The sequence below is a fragment of the Kogia breviceps genome, chromosome 17, assembly GCF_026419965.1.
Source record: "Kogia breviceps isolate mKogBre1 chromosome 17, mKogBre1 haplotype 1, whole genome shotgun sequence".
Classification (NCBI taxonomy): domain Eukaryota; kingdom Metazoa; phylum Chordata; class Mammalia; order Artiodactyla; family Physeteridae; genus Kogia; species Kogia breviceps.
In genome coordinates this window covers 7,404,854-7,424,939 of record NC_081326.1, presented here as the reverse complement: position 1 = coordinate 7,424,939, position 20,086 = coordinate 7,404,854, and the positions used below count along the sequence as shown (strand labels likewise).

Genomic DNA, 20,086 nt, shown 5'->3' with positions numbered 1-20,086 from the left:
GCAAGAGTGTTCCCTTTTCTCCACACCCTCTCCAGCATTGATTGTTTCTAGAGTTTTTGATGATGGCCAATCTGGCTGGTGTGAGATGATATCTCATTGTAGTTTTGATTTGCATTTCTCTAATGATTAATGATGTTGAGCATTCTTTCATGTGTTTGTTGGCAATCTGTATATCTTCTTTGGAGAAATGTCTATTTAGTTCTTCTGCCCATTTTTGGATTGGGTTGTTTGTTTTTTTGTTATTGAGCTGCATGAGTTGCTTATAAATTTTGGATATTAATCCTTTGTCAGTTGCTTCATTTGCAAATATTTTCTCCCATTCTGAGGGTTGTCTTTTGGTCTTGTTTATGGTATCCTTTGCTGTGCAAAAGCTTTTAAGTTTCATTAGATCCCATTTGTTTATTTTTTTTATTTCCATTTCTCTAGGAGATGGGTCAAAAAGGATCTTGCTGTGATTGATGTCATAGAGTGTTCTGCCTATGTTTTCCTCTAAGAGTTTGATGGTGTCTGGCCTTACATTTAGGTCTTTAACCCATTTTGAGTTTATTTCTGTGTATGGTGTTAGGGAGTGTTCTAATTTCATACTTCTACAGGTCGTTGTCCAGTTTTCCCAGCACCACTTATTGAAGAGGCTGTCTTTTCTCCACTGTGTTTCCTTCCCTCCTTTATCAAAGATAAGGTGACCATATGTGTGTGGGTTTATCTCTGGGCTTTCTATCCTGTTCCATTGATCTATATTTCTGTTTTTGTACCAGTACCATACTGTCTTGATTACTGTGGCCTTGTAGTGTAGTCTGAAGTCAGGGAGCCTGATTCCTCCAGCTCCATTTTTCGTTCTCAAGATTGCTTTGGCTATTCGGGGTCTTTTGTGTTTCCATACAAATTGTGAAATTCTTTGTTCTAGTTCTGTATAAAATGCCAGTGGTAATTTGATAGGGATTGCATTGAATCTGTAGATTGCTTTGGGTAATACAGTCATTTTCACAATGTTGATTCTTCCAATCCAAGAACATGGTATATTTCTCCACCTATTTGTATCATCTTTAATTTCTTTCATCAGTGTCTTATAGTTTTCTGCATACAAGTCTTTTGTCTCCTTAGGTAGGTTTATTCCTAGATATTTTATTCTTTTTGTTGGAGTGGTAAATGGGAGTGTTTTCTTAATTTCATTCTCAGATTTTTCATCATTAGTGTATAAGAATGCCAGAGATTTCTGTGCATTAATCTTGTATCCTGCTACTTTACCAAATTCATTGATTAGTTCTAGTAGTTTTCTGGTAGCATCCTTAGTATTCTCTATGTATAGTATCATGTCATCTGCAAACAGTGACAGCTTTACTCCTTCTTTTCCTATATGGATTCCTTAAAACATGGGTATCCTTAAACATGAGACTGTCCCTTCTAAGCACATCGGAGTTTACCCGCTCAGATCTCTAGGACCCCCTGCTCGGTCAGGAAGTAGTGTGGGACGGGATAGGAAGAACCCTACAAATTAGGATCTGTCAGATCAAACCAGTCGTTAAAGTGCCTCTTTAACTCATCCAGTCTCTGCCTGAATGTCTCAGGTAAACACTCAGCGCTTCGGAGTTCTGTCCTCTCCCAGGGCCCTCTTCACGGGAGCATCAGGATAGATGATGGGACCTGATGGCCCCGGAAGGTCAGCCGCATAGCCTCTGGGCCTCCCCTGTCTTTGAGTCCATCTGCCCTTGGAGAGGGGAAGGACCTGGTCCTGCCGTTTGTCTCGAGTCGGGACGTCTCTGAGTGCCGAGCTTCCTAGGTGTGACCGGTCTTGCTCTCCTTCGGGCCCTCCGGAAGCTTCTCAGTTTTCTAAAGGATCCCATCAAACCACCGCCCCCTGCACAGGCTGCTCCACCATGGTCTGGTCCGAGGGTTTCCCAGAGTTTTGTCAAAGCTGGGAGAGGAGTCACTTTACCTCTCTAGACCTCAACGCCCTCAGCTCTTAAATTACTGATTGAACAAGTTTGAAAAAATGGCCCCTGAGTCCATTTTGGTGTCCAGCTCAGTGCCATCAAGATTTTTCAGAACAGAGGAGAACTTCTTTCTCCACGGACCACCTTGCTCTTCCATTTCCCCCCTTACTGGCAGCTCCAAACAACCTCCTAAAGATGGACTTCATCATTCTGGCCGGGGGCTTGCTGCCTAGGCTAGCTCTGTCTGAAACAGGCGTCATTCTGTGATTCGACTTGAATCTGATAGAATTCTCTTAGGTCTGGCACAGAGCCTGGGCTCATTAAAAAAATATTCTCTTTTGTCTTACTGATCACCATCCCATGGATGTACTTCTCTTAGGGACTTCATATAAAGAAATGATTAACTGAAGGCAGGCCTGAAGAGTTTCTGGGTCCTGCGGCCACATTAATAACACTCACTTATACTGTGCTCACTGGTTAATGGTCCTCCAGCCACCGGTGTGGAGAGAACAGTGTCGAGGGTGCAGGTTTTGTCCCCACTGACCCCTCACGGGCTAAGTGAGAGCTCCTCCGTTGGAGCCGATACCCCCCCTCTGCACCCCCGCACGAGCTGTGTACCCTGGGGAGGTTACGCAGCCTCTCTTGGCCACCGTTTCCTCATTTGTGAAATGAGGTCAGTGAACTAGATGATCTCTACCATCCTTTCTGTTTAGAAGCCTGTAATCCTTCTCGGTTTTGTAAGTGAAGCCCAGCTGGATCTCGGCCCTGGGGAGCTATTAAAGAGCAGAGCAGGTGCTGGACTCTGGGAGAAGAGATGAGATTTCACAAAAAGAAAAAGCCGTCCGCCAAGGAAAAATGCCAGGGCTGCATTTGTGAAATTTTACTCTCGACTCCAGAGGTCTGTGCTCGGTTGGATTTCTGGGCCCCAGAGGGACGTCTGAGCAAGTGGCAGGTGGGCGGGGGACATCGCGCCCCCGCAGGCCACGTCTCCGAGGAGGTCTTCTCCCCGCGCTCTCGCTCGGGACCCCGCCGCGCTCAGGCTGAACACGCCCATCCCCGATCGCCCGCTGTGGCCGCGTCGACTGCCCTCCTGTGAACGCTCCTCACGCGGACTTCGCGGCTCCCTCCCTCCCTCGGGCTGGAGGACCGTCCCTTCCCCGCTCTCGTGCCCTCGGCCGACGTGCTGTCCTCGCCCTGCCCTTGGCCCCGGCGGCACGTTGCCGCACGTCAACGCTGGGTCGGCACAGCCGAGATGGACGGAGGGGAGCTTGGCTCAGGTACCGGGATGTATGGCACAGCCAACTTGTCCCCTACCCGTTTTGCCTCCTCACCGACCGTGGAAAGTGGTCCAGCAGCCTCACAGAAGATCCTGACGTCAACAGCACGTCTCGGCAGACTGGCCCCCGGCCTCCGATGTCCCAGGTCGGAAACCTGACTGCTTGGAGTGCCAGGCCCGGCTGGGCACGTGCCAGAGGGCACGTCGCTGTGTTGGCGGGGCTTCTGGCTCGGAGGCAGGACCGTAAACAAAGAAGGAGAGTCTCCAAAGATCCTGGCCCGGACGGTCCTCATTCCTACAGCCACAAGAAGCGGCTGGTACGTTCTGTCTCAGCTTCAGGACACAGAATGTGCCAGAGAGCAAGGCGGTCCTATATTAACCTTCAAGTCAAATCATCTGCTACCTGTGGGTTCCGACATCCTTACAAATGCAGGCTCTCTCTGGACACCGCTGGTGGACATCAGCCTGGGAAGAGGAATTGTCACTCTCCTCCTCTCTACTTTCTAGAAAATCTTGCCCTCAAAATTTATAATTGCTTCTGTTCATTGAAAGCCATGTTCAGAAGCTTTGAGAAAATAAAATGGTGAGTTTCGCTAAATTTGAAGAAAACAAAACAAAAACTACAAAGTGTGTCCCACTCAAGTTCCATTTTCTTGAGCTTTAATCACAGTTATTGATAATAACACAGAACTAGGTAAATGCATCTGTGATTTGAAATTCTTGCCTCTTGAGACCATTAAAAAAAGGAAGGCAGAGGGCATTACAGTGCAGCTCTGCTGGGCTTCTGTTGGAATCCTCTATCCGGGCGTCGCTTCTCTGTTCAGTTTGGGGGCTGCCACAGATCCTCCAGCAAGTGGAACATTTTTGTGTTCTGCTCACGTGCTTGGATTTTAACCTTTGAAACCTTTACTCTACAATCTAAACAGTAATTGCTTATATAGGACAGTCGAGTCGCTGAGATGCTCTTTCCACAAATTCTTTTAGTGCTTTTCCCTCTACCCAGCTCCCTAGACTTTCTATTTAAGTGGCTACCAGATCCACGTATGAGCTGCAATTAGATTGGTCATTTTAAAAACAACACTCGGCTTACTCCGTTTAGGGTAACAATGATTATTCTGAAGTGACCTAGAATCGCGTGTCCCATGCAGAGAAAACCACCTGCTCCTTAGAGATCTAGGGTGGAAGAGAACCACAGCAGCTATTCTATCAGCTCTGATTCTTTTTTTAAAGATCTAACTATATAAAAAACTGCACCATTTATGCTGAAGTCTGTGAGCTCCGAACACCCCTATTTTCCTGCCGAGACCCACGTCTGCTAAGCTGGTAAAGACTACTCGGGCAGTATCACAAGGGTTAAACGGGGATGGGCGTGTTTTACCCAGCTTGAACGGACCCCGTGGATGAAGCCGGGGACAGGCTGCCAGGAGAGGAGACCCCCGCTGTGAGAGACTGGGGGGGTCCTCGGCCGGGAGAGGCCACGCTGGTGGCAGGCCTGGAAGAGGTCTGGTTCTGGGAGACGGGAAGGAGATCAGCATGAAGCCAGAACTGAGTCTGATGCTTTCAACTAGACTACACCAACCAGCCTAGATTTTTAAATAACTGAAAGTTGTAAAAAGCTATGGGTCCTCCCTGAGACTTCATGAAGAAATGAGAAATGGTTGATGGAGAACAGCCGACAGAAAAGATGGGGAGAAAAATAAGAAAATAAGTCCTTTCCATGTCTGTTCTCTACAAAATCTCATACATGCAAATGACAGATATCTAGCAGTCCTGAATACCTCACAATGCAAACTGATTCAGAATATGTAGACACTCCGTAAATTCTCATTTCGCCTTTTGAAATATAAAATGACAAACTAGCATAATTTGTCTGGTAGATACACTAATATCTCCTATTTCCTAGTTTTTTCACTTAGCAGAAAGAGAGAAAAATGTCCATAATTCCCTCTTTAGTGATTTCCTTATAAAGGTTCAAACCTTTATATGTTCAAATGCCTGCTAAATTGTTTGATTAATTAATATTATTTGATTAATAAGCAGTGGTTTATTAATCAAAGATATTAAACAATTACTATCGTCTTCAGACATGCTAGAAAATAACCAATGTGTTTTACCTTCTGTTAAAGCTTTATGTGGTTATATAATTTTTATATATTATTTTACTTCCCAAAGATTCTAGGAAACCAAGATTAAAAATGAAAAGAATCCCCCAAATTAAGCAAAGAGCTAAAGAGACGATCAAACGTGGTTTATTTCAATGCAGCCTCTCAATAAATAATATAATTCATGCTGTTATGCTTTGCTCAAGAGGCCCCACTTATCACAGGGGGAGATGTGAAAATGTTGCCGGATAGTTGCCATAGTAACTGCTATGTTTCTGATGTTGGGTCAGAAAGTCCAGGGGTACGGATAGCCGAAGACTGATACTGGGGTTTGGGGAGGCTCTCACTGAGAAAGTTTCCAGATCCATGCATACGGCCACAGTAAAGAGACTGCAGATTTACCTCGTGGTGGTGTCCAAAAACCAACCCAACACTGCAGATCTGGCTGCAGCTCCCATTTAGTAGACTTTCTATGGGGAACGAACCTTTCAAAGGAAGGAAACTAGTCTGGGAAAATGTGAGGGTTAAATAAGACTTCTTTCTGACCCAAGCTTCTCATTCTTAAAAGGTGCAAAAGCTTTCGATATCCACAAGAGTCCCAAATGTGGCTGACCTTAACAGTAGACAGACCCCTTCCACATCGATGCCTGGAGGTCCCCAATGCAAACTATACTTTTTAAATTATCCTAAAACTTTTTTCAGGGCTCCTCCTTTGGCTGCTCCGTTGACCACAAGGATCAGGAAGCATCTAACGTCACGGCGGCAAAAGACATGCAGGAGGTCACTATGACTGCCTCTCCACACCTGCCCTCGCACACACCCGTTCCCGTGCTGTAAGCTGTGGTAAGGCTTCAATGGAGGGGCCCTGCCCTCATTTCTAGGTATGGGTCCCTCCTGGTCTAAGCCAGGTTCTCAAACCTTAGTGCGCACAACAGCACTGGCACCTAGAGAGCTTGTGCACACAGCGTGTGCTCCCAGTTTCGGATTCAGCTGTCTGGGGTGGGCCTGAGAATCTGCATTTCCGGCGAGTTTTCAGGCGATCTGGACGCTCCCCGGTCTCCTGTCACTTGCCTCCACTGCACTTCAAACAGTACAACAGGTGAATTCAAAAAGCATTCGTTACGCTCAAGAAATGAAAGCTCTCTGTGTGCCAAGGGGGTAGGGGGGTTATGGGGGTCGATTTACTTTAGAGCAGTGGGTCTCAACGTCGACCACCTGGGGCTCTCTAAAAAACAGGAAAAAACTGAGACCCGGCCCTACTCTCAAGAGATTCTAATTTCATTGTTCTGGGGAGGCCTGGGCATCAGTATTTTTCAAATTCCCCCAGAGATTCTAATGCCCTTGTTAGTGGAAGCAAGGGGCCCAGCGGACTCTAACATGGGGCCTGGTCCAGCTGGCCCTATGGATTCAAATAGCTTTTAGGTTAGATAGCTTTTCCGGGTCCCGGATCTCCAGGTAAACGGCATCGTCCAGTTTTGCGTACTAAGCCACGTGGCTAATTGTGCTCAACCCAAGTAGAAGGTCTGAGTAGATGAACGGGAAAAAGAGAAGGTAAGCAAAAATAGCAAATTACAAAGTACACAATTAAGATTAATTTAAATAGTCGTGATGATATTTGCCTTACAGTACACTTTGAACTTGGATACTTATAGCTAGTACTTAAGCAATACTTACTGTATTCCAGCCACTATCCTATGCTTTAGCCTATTACCTAAAGGATTCCTCCTAATAACTTCCAAGGAGGACGCGGCCTTTCTCATGATCGTTTTCCAGATGAGATTATTGAAGCTCAGAGAGGTTAGTCGCAGGCCCAAGGCCACACAGCCAGGGAGTGGAGAGCTGGGATCTAGACCTAGATGGTCTGTGGGATCACCCACTGTGCTAGATGCTGCCCATCTGCTAATACTGACATTTGAAATACTTAACTTATTCACCCAAAAAAGCAAAGCAGAGACCGGCTACCTGGTAGTCCCTGGCCGGGGTTAGCGCACAGTCTTTGAGAACTTCATCTGTCACTGACCGCCCCCCCTTTAGTTTACCCTGTTGGAGAGCTTCCCAGATCTCAGAGAAGAAGCCCTTTCCGGGTGGGGCGGCTCAGCATTCCCCTCTGCGCCGATGTGCACGTCGGGTGAGAGGAGCCGTGTGAAGGCACCACACAAGCGCTCCACCGCCCAGCCGCGCACTGAATCCCGGGCTTCGCTCCAAGGGGCGCGGCGTCACGGGGGCTTCACTTCAGACTCCAGTGGCCTGAATCCCACTGTTCTGCCTTGGGCAAGTTCCTTTGCCTCTGAGCCTCTGTGTCTCTGCCTAGAAAGTGAACTAACAATGGAGTTCAGCAATTAGAATTATTATGGGCAGTAAACATGAGAACACAGGTGGGCGCTGAGCATGAGGCAGGAGCCAGCGTGGGAGCGTAAAGCTCACCACAGGACGCATGCGGTTCCTTCTCTGGTTCACAGTCGACCTTGAACAGACATGGGCTTGAACGGGGCTGGTCGTCTTATATGCAGAATTTTTTTCAATAGTCAACACCGAGCTATACCATCCTAGGTTGGCTCAGTCCACAGATGCAGAACGGCAGGTACGGGGACCGGCTCTGGGACTTGAGCGTCCGCCGATTTTGGTAACCATGGTGGGTCCTAGAACCAATCCCCTGCGGATACCAAGGGGTGACTGTATTTCTGTTGACAATGTCTTGCATAGGAAAAAAATACTTAGTAAATATTTTTGAATAAATTAATGAGTGAATGGATAAGACAAACCACTTAACTTTTGGTTTTAACTCACTCATTGAAATTCAGGGAAACCAGAAACAGCTGTTTCTCAGAAAAGTCACTTCTCTTTGGAACTAAACACAGAATCCCACAGACCTCAAGTTGCCAGGGTACCAGTTTTTTATCTTTCCACCACTTCTGGTATTCCATTTCTGTGTATTTTCTTTCCAGACAGGAAACACCTCTTCAAACAGGATTTCTCTGTCTTGATCCTTCCTGTCTCATCAGTCTAGTCACTGTCTTAGCACAGGTTGGCCAAGCACTTCAGAGTTTCAGGACCAACAGTCCTGCGCGCAAGAAAACCTCGCTCACGTCACCCTCCTGGGCACCCAGATATCTTTGAACTGTAAAAGCTTAACATTTGGGTACCACGCACTGTAATATAAAACGTCTCAAAATAACTCATTCCTCTGCACCTGACCTTTGTCAAAGAACAACATATGCCTTCCCTCCCAGTGTCTTGTTTTGGATACGATCACAACGGGGAAAAAGGTAAACACGAGAATGAATGTGTCATATTTACGGAAAATAAATACTATTTTTTTTGCAAAAGCCAAAACAGGAATTAATATAAAAAGAATGACTCACGTCCCTTCAAGATATTTTTCTTTAAGTTGGATTATTTGAACAGAAGGAAATGTGAGAAAATGCTTATAATGAAGCAAAGAGCAGCAAGTTCTCATGAAAATGTAATGGTGGGGTTTCAGCTCAGGGTACGTCAAAGGTTTGCTGGAAATGCCATTATACAGTTTGCCAGAATCAGATTTTACAGCTGTGGGCCTGATGAGAAAGATTGTAAAATCGCTCCCACAAGAAAGGAATCGCATTGCTCACTGAATCCTTAAAGGGCTAGTTCCTCACATCCAAGTGGACTTCATTGTTAATGAGAACTCATCCAATACGGCACTGGTTGTCTATGATAGAATCTTGTTTTATAAGGCAATCTGCCTGGATGTTCATCTATTAGCGCACGTCTATCCAGCTCCCGACACACATGGATGTCATGGGCCTACTGGTAACACTTCGTTTTGTAGCATGCCTTTCAACTACCATCAGAACTTATTCATTAGAACCAGGTGTTGCTGTAATATTGAACTGCTTCTGAAAAGCTAAATTTAACATGGGAGCTGAGCGAGGAGAACCAGTTTTCATAATGTGACAGGTGTTCTTCATGTACGGTAGTCACCCCCTCATCTGCAGGCGATACACTCCAAGACTCCAGGGGGTGCCTGAAGCCGTGGATGGTACCAAACCCTCAATACACCATGTTGTTCTCTACAGATAATACCTATGATAAAGTTTAGTTTATAAAGGAGACAGAGTAAGAGAATATCCAGATTGCCAGCATCACCACTCCTGCACTTTGGGGCCAATGTTAAGTAAAATAAGGGTTACTTGAGCACAAGCACTGCCACTCCGTGTCAGTCAATCTTACTGGCTACAAAGTGACTAAAGGAGAGGAATCGCTGGGCAAAGCAATGATTCACGTCCCAGGCGGAACTGAGCGAGATTTCATCACACTACTCAGGACAGCGCACAATTTAAAACTTACAAATTGTTTACTTCTGGAATTTTCCATGCACTATTTTTAGGCCGTGGATGACCCAAAGTAACTGAAACCATGGAAAGCAAAACCACAGATAAGGGGGGACTCCTGTAATTCTAAATGCCCAGATCATCAGAAAGGAACGCTCATAATGGAGAACAGTATGGAGGCTCCTTTAAAAACTAAAAATAGAGCTACCATATGACCCAGCAATCCCAGTCCTGGACCTATACCCAGAGAAAACCATAATTCAAAAGGCTGCGTGCACCCTGCTGTTCACTGCAGCACTATTTACAATAGCCAGGACATGGAAGCAACCTAAATGTCCATCAACAGAGGAATGGATAAAGAGGCTGTGGTACATATATACAATGGAATATTACTCAGCCATAAAAAGGAACAAAATAATGCCATTTGCAGCAGCATGGATGCAACTTGAGATTGTCAGACAGAGAAAGAAAAATATCATATTCTATCACTCATTTGCAAAGCAGAAATGGATGTAGAAAACAAACTTATGGCTACCAAGGTGGAGAAAGGAGGGTGGGATGAATTGGGAGATTGGGAATGACATATATACACTGCTATATACAAAATAGATAACTAATGAGAACCTACTGCATGGCACAGGGAACTCGACTCAGTGCTCTGTGGTGACCTAAATGGGAAGGAAATCGGAAAAAGAGCAGATATATGTATATGTATAACTGACTCACTCTGCTGTGCAGCAGAAACTAACTCAACATTGTAAAACAACTATACTCCAATAAAAATTAATCAAAAATAAAAAAACCCTCACTCATTCTAAATACTTTCCAAAGAGAAACGCATTACCTCAGCTGTGCCATCTTTAGACCGCAATACCTTTTAATGTCCGTCAGACATTAATTCTCATTTTCTGCCACCAGACCAGCGACTGCAAATAGAACCAGTTACCTTCCCCCCATATCCCCACCAATCTGAGCCTCTTCCCTCCCCAGGCCGAGCATTTAAATGAGAAGACGCCACAGTAGGGCCTGCATGATTGCTAATGAAGAGGAGATGGTTTTGATCTAAAAAGTCCACATGAAGAACACTCCAAAACTATTCTTCACTCTAAGTGTTACTGATTTTAAGGGCAAACTGAGTTCTGCCTCAAATCCTGTTGCAAGAAGACATCAAGATGCCTGCGAACGTGGAGAATTTGATATTTCTTCACCCATTCACTCTGATCAGGTTAAAACAACACCAGCTATGAACAAAAATAAAGTGCTGCACGTGAAAAATACCTTCCAGTTTTAAGGGCCAAGGCTCAAGTTGAAAAGCTTCAATCATCTTAAGGGTCTGGACATTTTGCTTTAATTTTTAAAATAAAATATTTTGAGTGTCTAATATGTTCCAAGCCAAGAATGCAGTCACTCTTCAAAAACACAACTTCTAATAATACCGTTGAACAATAAATTGTGGGCTGATTTTCCTTTTAAAAGTAATATCTATTCTTCACTAATTGATTTAGCCATCTTGAAAAGAGCCACTAGGTTTTTAAAAAATTATTTGACCAGCTTTTTCTTCTTCATCTCTGGAACATATTAATCTTACTCCAGTAAAGCATCTCTGCTCCAGTGCAACACTGCTGAAGCCAAAACAAACCTCGAGATTATCTTCACTGTCGTCAAAGTTAGTGGCTATTGCCCATGTATCTCAAATTGGAAAGTCCTAATTCTCCTTATTAAAAAGCTTACAGGACACGTCTTGAGAACTAAGCAAAGATGGCCTTTTAGGAATAGTATTAGAAACCCAGTTGGTTACACCATCTCTCACGGTATAATTGGAAAGAGTGGACATGACGTTTTCCTGTGCATTACAATTATCCATTGCTACCCAGGAGGAAGCGCTACCAGGACAGGCAAATGCATCCTGGGGATGAATGACAGCCCAGGGGTTGCCAAGGGACTGAGTTGATGACAAAATTCCGTTAATTCCAACTAGTCACTTTGCCCTAGGATGTGCTGTCCAGCTAAGTAGCTCTATTTGTAGTGCGTGCAAATAGCCTGAAATACACAAATACACACACTGACTTACAGAATACATTCCCCAGCAGCCAAAATAGGATTTTTTTTCCTTCTGGGTCAGGTTTCATCCTAGTGGTTCAATACCTGTAAAACTGTAAAGGGAACTGTGATACGAATTTAGAAGAATCCCTTCAGAGCTGAAACTGCCGTACCGGGATTTGAGGATCCTGGAAACATTTCGCTTTCAAATCCCAACATGTTCAGCGCGTTGGAACAAGACCTGCCAAAGATTTCACTTAGCAATAAAAATGCGTGACATTTTCTAACTCGTTTCTCAGGATTTGACAAGTATAAATGATTGTCGATCATAGTTGATCACCACTAGGCATGAAGGTTTTCTGTTCCTTTTTTTAAGCTCTGTTTTCAAAACTATAAAATTACTCTGGTAACACACAAATATGTATTTCTCCCAAAGCTATAGATGAGCATTCACGGTGCATTTACGGAGGATTAGAAAGCAAATGTCCTGCAGTCTGGTTAAGGACCATCTCCTCCCATCTCCCCGCACCCTCACCCTGTCCTGTGACCCCACTGAACACGAATTAACCCACATCGAGAGAGGTGCTGTTTCCTTGTTCATCTCTCCCACCTACAAAGACTGTGAGCTCCTGAGCTCAGCCGCTGTCTCTTGTTTGTTTGCGTACCATCTAGTGCCCAGCCCATGGCCTGGCAAGTAATAGGTGCTTAATTAAAGCACTGAAACATGAGGCCAATATAGTCAACCATATTCTAACAGAGAAGCTAAATGGTGACTTGAGGCATAATTTTGGTCCAAAATGCAGTACTCGCGGCCTTTATATTTTAGAAGAGGAAATGTACTTGAGCATTTCTTGCAGGCTACTCCCTTCCACCATTTGGTGTTACTTTTCTCCCTTCAGCACCAAATAGTCTGCACTATTGATACTGTGTATAAAATAGATAACTCATGAGAACCTACTGTAGAGCACAGGGAACTCTACTCAATGCTCCATGGTGACCCAAATGAGAAGGAAATCCAAAAAGGAGGGGAGATATGTATATGTATAGCTGATTCATTTTGCTGTACAGTAGAAACTAATACAATATTGTAAAGCAACTATACTCCAATAAAAATTTTTTTAAAAAAATCAACCAGTCTGTTAGGAAATAAAAAGGGGGGGCAAATGGCATTGTAGCCCCCCTTCATTTGGCCCCTGCTGTGACTTTCTTATGATTCATGGGGCATACATACTTTGGTGAACTAGAAACATCTGAAACCCCAACTCTCCAATCTGTAACTATGAGGGACTTTCTGTAAATCAAGATCAAATCCACCTACACTGATGAGATGCTACTTAACACAGCACTTGGAAAAGGGAAAGAAAATAGTAGAAAAGCCTCAGAAAAGGTAATGAAAAACTCTAGAGGAGCTGAGATTTCAAGAACTTGAGATTAATTAGGGTAGTATTTTAGAAAAGAGAAGGTGGGAAAATCTAGATCTGGACAAGTGATGAGCAGACATTTTTGCGTGATGGATAATTAAGGCAGGTTAAAGACGCTTAAATCTGTGCTTTTGTTTTGAGTTAAAACATATTTAGACTAGCCTGGACGTGGAAGGTACCTGTTTCTAAAGACTGTGTCCTGACGTCATAGAAGAATGCCGATGAGAAATGTGCCCTAATGTCCTAAGTCTGGACCTGGGTGCCAGAATGCCAGCACCCAAGCCAGGGCCTATGTCAGGGCAGAGGCCGCCTCCTTTGCACCCATCCGAGTAGAGACAGAAAACTGGATTCAAATCCTTATTATGTCTACAACACCTGTCACACTCGCTTGGGTAAAATACTATTTCTGAACGGCCATCTTGCAGTCCTGTTTTGAGGGGTGATAAAATCAATCTGGTTTCCCCATCTTGATCCCCACAAATCAGCCTCTTTTCTCTATTTAAGTACGTTAATGTTAGAGTGTTTGTGGTCCAGAGCCCAGCTCCTATGGCAGCGTCGCTGTCTCTGTGGGGAAGCTGTAAGATGGATGCTAGCACGGCCTGCTGAAGTCCACCCTCCAAGCAGACCAGAGGGTGGAAGGGCCAGGCAGGTATATTTAGACAGCAGACTGGCTTCCAGCGCACGTTTGTGGCCAGCGAGGCAAAGGCTCTTGGGGGGAATCTTCCAAGCTAGTCTTAAGGATTCTGTACTCACAATCATATTCCCTTGACACCCAGTTTTTGTCGTGTGACCATGAGATCCTAATGAATTTAAACAGTTAAGGAGCCAGTGCTAACGTTTAATCTATTGCCCTGTGTGACAAGCCAGTATACCCTCCAGTTAGAGATGCTTTTCACTAGCAGGCCTCTAAATTCAGCATGATGGTACAGGATTATCAAGCCCCAGGGCAGGCCTGCCAAGGAGAGAGTAAAGGCCAAGAGGATATTTTCTATGTCCCCCCAATCCTCCTGTGCTGGAATCTGACTCACAAACTCGGATTGAGTGTCCACTGCCCAGTTTACATGTTCACGCACCCGGGAAGGACCCAAGAAGTGGAGTGAACAGGGGGTGGGGTGACTCAGGGACAGGAGGAGAGCGGGATCTGTTGACCCCAGGTCAGCTACCTGGGTAGAAACAGCACTCACATTCCTCTCCCCAACGGCACAGCCACGGGAGCTAGTTCCTTCCCCAGGTCAGCCTCGATTTCCCTTGACAAAGTCATAACTGTCATTCTGAAGGCATGTACAATTTTTTAAAGTTGGAGGACAACTGAGCTCTCTCATTGTCAACTGAATTCCACCTCTCAGCAGTGACTTGGAAACTTACTTGGAAACTTTTAAGTAAGAGAGTAGGATGGCACTCAGAAACACACACATACACAAGCACTTACAATTTCAGTGCTATGAGTTCAACATCATTGAAAAAAAAGGGGGGATATGAGGTTTCAAAACCTCTTCTGGGGGGAGCGAGAAGATGGCGGAAGAGTAAGACGCGGGGATCACCTTCCTCCTCACAGATACATCAGAAATACATCTACACGTGGAACTTCTCCTATAGAACACCCACCGAACGCTGGCAGAAGACCTCAGACCTCCCAAAAGCCGTGTGGATTAAAGGCTCTTGGCACTCCAGCCAGGTGTCAAGGCTGTGTCTCTGAGGTGGGAGAACCAACCTCAGGACACTGACAAGAGACCTCTCAGCTCCACGTAATATCAAACGGCGAAAATCTCCCAGAGATCTCCATCTCAACACCAAGACCCAGCTTCACTCAAGGACCAGCAACGAACAGTGCTGGACACCCTATACCCAACAAAGAGCGAGACAGGTCTACAGCCCCATCCATTAGCAGAGAGGCTGCCTAAAATCATAATAAGGCTACCAACATCCCCATATACACCACCAGACATGGACCTGCCCACCAGAAAGACAAGATCCAGCCTCATCCACCAGAACAGAGGCACTAGTCCCCCCAACCAGGAAACCTGCTCAACCCACTGAACCAACCTCAGCCACTGGGGACAGCCACCAAAAAACAGAGAGAACTACGAACCTGCAGCCTGCGAAAAGGAGACCCCAAACACAGTAAGATAAGCAAAATGAGAAGACAGAAAAACACACAGCAGATGAAGGAGCAAGATAAAAACAAACCAGACCTAACAAATGAATAGGAAATAGGCAGTCTACCTGAAAAAGAATTCAGAATAATGATAGTAAAGATGATTCAAAATCTTGGAAATAGAATAGACAAATTGCAAGAAACAGTTAACAAGGACCTAGAAGAAATAAAAGAGAAAGCAAGTAACGATGAGCAACACAATAAATGAAATGAAAAATACTCTAGATGGGATCAATAGCAGAATAACTGAGGCAGAAGGACGGATAAGTGACCTGGAAGGTAAAATAGTGGAAATAACTACTGCAGAGCAGAAGAAAGAAAAAAGAATGAAAAGAACTGAGGACAGTCTCAGAGACCTCTGGGACAACATTAAATGCACCAACATTTGAATTATAGGGGTCCCAGAAGAAGAAGAGAAAAAGAAAGGGACTGAGAAAATATTTGAAGAGATTATAGTTGAAAACTTCCCTAATATGGGAAAGGAAATAGTTAATCAAGTCCAGGAAGCACAGAGAGTCCCATACAGGATAAATCTAAGGAGAAACATGCCAAGACACATATTAATCAAACTATCAAAAATTAAATACAAAGAAAAAATATTAAAAGCAGCAAGGGAAAAACAACAAACAAAATACAAGGGATTCCCCATAAGGTTAACAGCTGATCTTTCAGCAGAAACTCTGCAAGCCGGAAGGGAGTGGCAGGACATACTTAAAGTGATGAAGGGGAAAAATCTACCAACCAGATTACTCTACCCAGCAAGGATCTCATTCAGATTCAACAGAGAAATTAAAACCTTTACAGACAAGCAGAAGCTGAGAGAGTTCAGCACCACCAAACCAGCTCTACAACAAATGCTAAAGGAACTTCTCTAAGCAAGAAACACAAGAGAAGGAAAAGACCTACAAGAACAACCCAAAACAATTAAGTAAATGGTAATAGGAACACACATATCAATAATTACCTTAAATGTAAATGGATTAAATGCTCCCACCAAAAGACACAGACTGGCTGAATGGATACAAAAACAGGACCCATATATATGCTGTCTACAAGAGACCCACTTCAGACCTAGGGACAATTACAGACTGAAAGTGAGGGGATGGAAAAAGATATTCCATGCAAATGGAAATCAGAAGAAAGCTGGAGTAGCAATTCTCATATCAGACAAAATAGACTTTAAAATAAAAACTATTACAAGAGACAAAGAAGGACACTACATAATGATCAAGGGATCGATCCATGAAGAAGATATAACAATTGTAAATATTTATGCACCCAACATAGGAGCACCTCAATACATAAGGCAAATACTAACAGCCATAAAAGGGGAAATCGACAATAACACAATCATTGTAGGGGACTTTAACACCCCACTGTCACCAATGGACAGATCATCCAAAATGAAAATAAATAAGGAAACACAAGCTTTAAATAATACATTATACAAGATGGACTTAATTGATATTTATAGGACATTCCATCCAAAAACAACAGAATACACATTTTTCTCAAGTGCTCATGGAACATTCTCCAGGATAGATCATATCTTGGGTCACAAATCTAGCCTTGGCAAATTTAAGAAAATTGAAATCATATCAAGTATCTTTTCTGACCACAACGCTATGAGACTAGATATCAATTACAGGAAAAGATCTGTAAAAAATACAAACACATGGAGGCTAAACCATACACTACTTAATAACGAAGTGATCACTGAGGAAATCAAAAAGTACTTAGAAACAAATGACAATGGAGACACGATGACCCAAAACCTATGGGATACAGCAAAAGCAGTTCTAAGAGGGAAGTTTATAGCAATACAATCATACCTTAAGAAACAGGAAACATCTCGAATAAACAACCTAACTTTGCACCTAAAGCAATTAGAGAAGGAAGAACAAAAAAACCCCAAATTTAGCGGAAGGAAAGAAATCATAAAGATCAGATCAGAAATAAATGAAAAAGAAATGAAGGAAACAATAGCAAAGATCAATAAAAGTAAAAGCTGGTTCTTTGAGAAGATAAATAAAATTGATAAACCATTAGCCAGACTCATCAAGAAAAAAAGGGAGAAGACTCAAATCAATAGAATTAGAAATGAAAAAGGAGATGTAACAACTGACACTGCAGAAATACAAAGGATCATGAGAGATTACTACAATGCACGGTATGCCAATAAAATGGACAACCTGGAAGAAATGGACAAATTCTTAGAAATGCACAACCTGCCGAGACTGAACCAGGAAGAAATAGAAAATATGAACAGACCAATCACAAGCACTGAAATTCAAACTGTGATTAAAAATCTTCCAACAAACAAAAGCCCAGGACCAGATGGCTTCACAGGCGAATTCTATCAAACATTTGATTTAGAGAAGAGCTAACACCTATCCTTCTCAAACTCTTCCAAAAGATAGCAGAGGGAGGAACACTCCCAAACTCATTCTATGAGGCCACCATCACCCTGATACCAAAACCAGACAAAGACGTCACAAAGAAAGAAAACTACAGGCCAATATCACTGATTAACATAGATGCAAAAATCCTCAACAAAATACTAGCAAACAGAATCCAGCAGTACATTAAAAGGATCATACACCATGATCAAGTGGGGTTCATTCCAGGAATGCAAGGATTCTTCAATATATGCAAATCAATCAATGTGATACACCATATTAACAAACTGAAGGAGAAAAACCATATGATCATCTCAATAGATGCAGAGAAAGCTTTTGACAAAATTCAACACCCACTTATGATAAAAACCCTGCAGAAAGTAGGCATAGAGGGAACTTTCCTCAATATAATAAAGGCAATATATGACAAACCCACAGCCAGCATTGTTCTCAATGGTGAAAAACTGAAACCATTTCCACTAAGATCAGGAACAAGACAAGGTTGCCCACTCTCACCACTCTTATTCAACCTAGTTTTGGAAGTTCTAGCCACAGCAATCAGAGAAAATAAAGAAATAAAAGGAATCCAAATAGGAAAAGAAGAAGTAAAGCTGTCACTGTTTGCAGATGACATGATACTATACATAGAGAATACTAAGGATGCTACCAGAAAACTACTAGAACTAATCAATGAATTTGGTAAAGTAGCAGGATACAAAATTAATGCACAGAAATCTCTGGCATTCTTATACACTAATGATGAAAAATCTGAGAATGAAATTAAGAAAACACTCCCATTTACCACTCCAACAAAAAGAATAAAATATCTAGGAATAAACCTACCTAAGGAGACAAAAGACTTGTATGCAGAAAACTATAAGACACTGATGAAAGAAATTAAAGATGATACAAATAGGTGGAGAAATATACCATGTTCTTGGATTGGAAGAATCAACATAGTGAAAATGACTCTATTACCCAAAGCAATCTACCGATTCAATGCAATCCCTATCAAATTACCACTGGCATTTTATACAGAACTAGAACAAAGAATTTCACAATTTGTATGGAAACACAAAAGACCCCGAATAGCCAAAGCAATCTTGAGAACGAAAAATGGAGCTGGAGGAATCAGGCTCCCTGACTTCAGACTATACTACAAGGCCACAGTAATCAAGACAGTATGGTACTGGCACAAAAACAGAAATATAGATCAATGGAACAGGATAGAAAGCCCAGAGATCTTTGATAAAGGAGGGAAGGAAACACAGTGGAGAAAAGACAGCCTCTTCAATAAGTGGTGCTGGGAAAACTGGACAGCTACCTGTAGAAGTATGAAATTAGAACACTCCCTAACACCACACACAAAAATAAACTCAAAATGGGTTAAAGACCTAAATGTAAGGCCAGACACCATCAAACTCTTAGAGGAAAACATAGGCAGAACACTCTATGACATCAATCACAGCAATATCCTTTTTGACCCATTTCCTAGAGAAATGGAAATAAAAACAAAAATAAACAAATGGGATCTAATGAAACGTAAAAGCTTTTGCACAGCAAAGGATACCATAAACAAGACCAAAAGACAACCCTCAGAATGGGAGAAAATATTTGCAAATGAAGCAACTGACAAAGGATTAATATCCAAAATTTATAAGCAACTCATGCAGCTCAATAACAAAAAAACAAACAACCCAATCCAAAAATGGGCAGAAGAACTAAATAGACATTTCTCCAAAGAAGATATACAGATAGCCAACAAACACATGAAAGAATGCTCAACATCATTAATCATTAGAGAAATGCAAATCAAAACTACAATGAGATATCATCTCACACCGGTCAGACTGGCCATCATCAAAAACTCTAGGAACAATCAATGCTGGAGAGGGTGTGGAGAAATGGGAACACTCTTGCACTGCTGGTGGGAATATAAAATGATACAGCCACTATGGAGAACAGTATGGAGGTTCCTTAAAAAACTACAAATAGAACAACCATACAATCCAGCAATCCCACTACTGGGCATATACCCTGAGAAAACCATAATTCAAAAAGAGTCATGTACCAAAATGTTCATTGCAGCTCTATTTACGATAGCCAGGACATGGAAGCAACCTAAGTGTCCATCAACAGATGAATGGATAAGGAAGATATGGCACATATATACAATGGAATATTACTCAGCCATAAAAAGAAATGAAACTGAGTTATTTGTAATGAGGTGGATAGACCTGGAATCTGTCATACAGAGTGAAGTAAGTCAGAAGGATAAAAACAAATACCGTATGCTAACACATATATATGGAATCTAAAAAAAAAAAAAAAAGTCATGAAGAGATTAGTGGTAGGATGGGAATAAAACACAGACCTACTAGAGCATGGACTTGAGGATATGGGGAGGGGGAAGGGTAAGCTGTGACGATGTGAGAAAGTGGCAGGGACATAT

General features: G+C 42.9%; 1 protein-coding gene and 1 long non-coding RNA gene across 3 annotated transcripts in view; one reads left to right on the top strand and one right to left on the bottom strand.

The window, feature by feature from the left end:
* LOC136792943 (uncharacterized) overlaps window positions 1-10,408 on the top strand; it is a 137,578-nt gene extending 127,170 nt beyond the window's left edge. The window contains exons 3-4 of the long non-coding RNA XR_010837587.1: window positions 6,012-6,152; window positions 8,255-10,408. This is a non-coding gene — a long non-coding RNA (uncharacterized lncRNA). The remainder of the gene's footprint in view (window positions 1-6,011; window positions 6,153-8,254) is intronic.
* The window catches only part of CLVS1 (clavesin 1), a 240,996-nt gene that overhangs the window by 188,852 nt on the left and 32,058 nt on the right, over window positions 1-20,086 (bottom strand). The gene's annotated exons all lie outside the window — the stretch shown is intronic.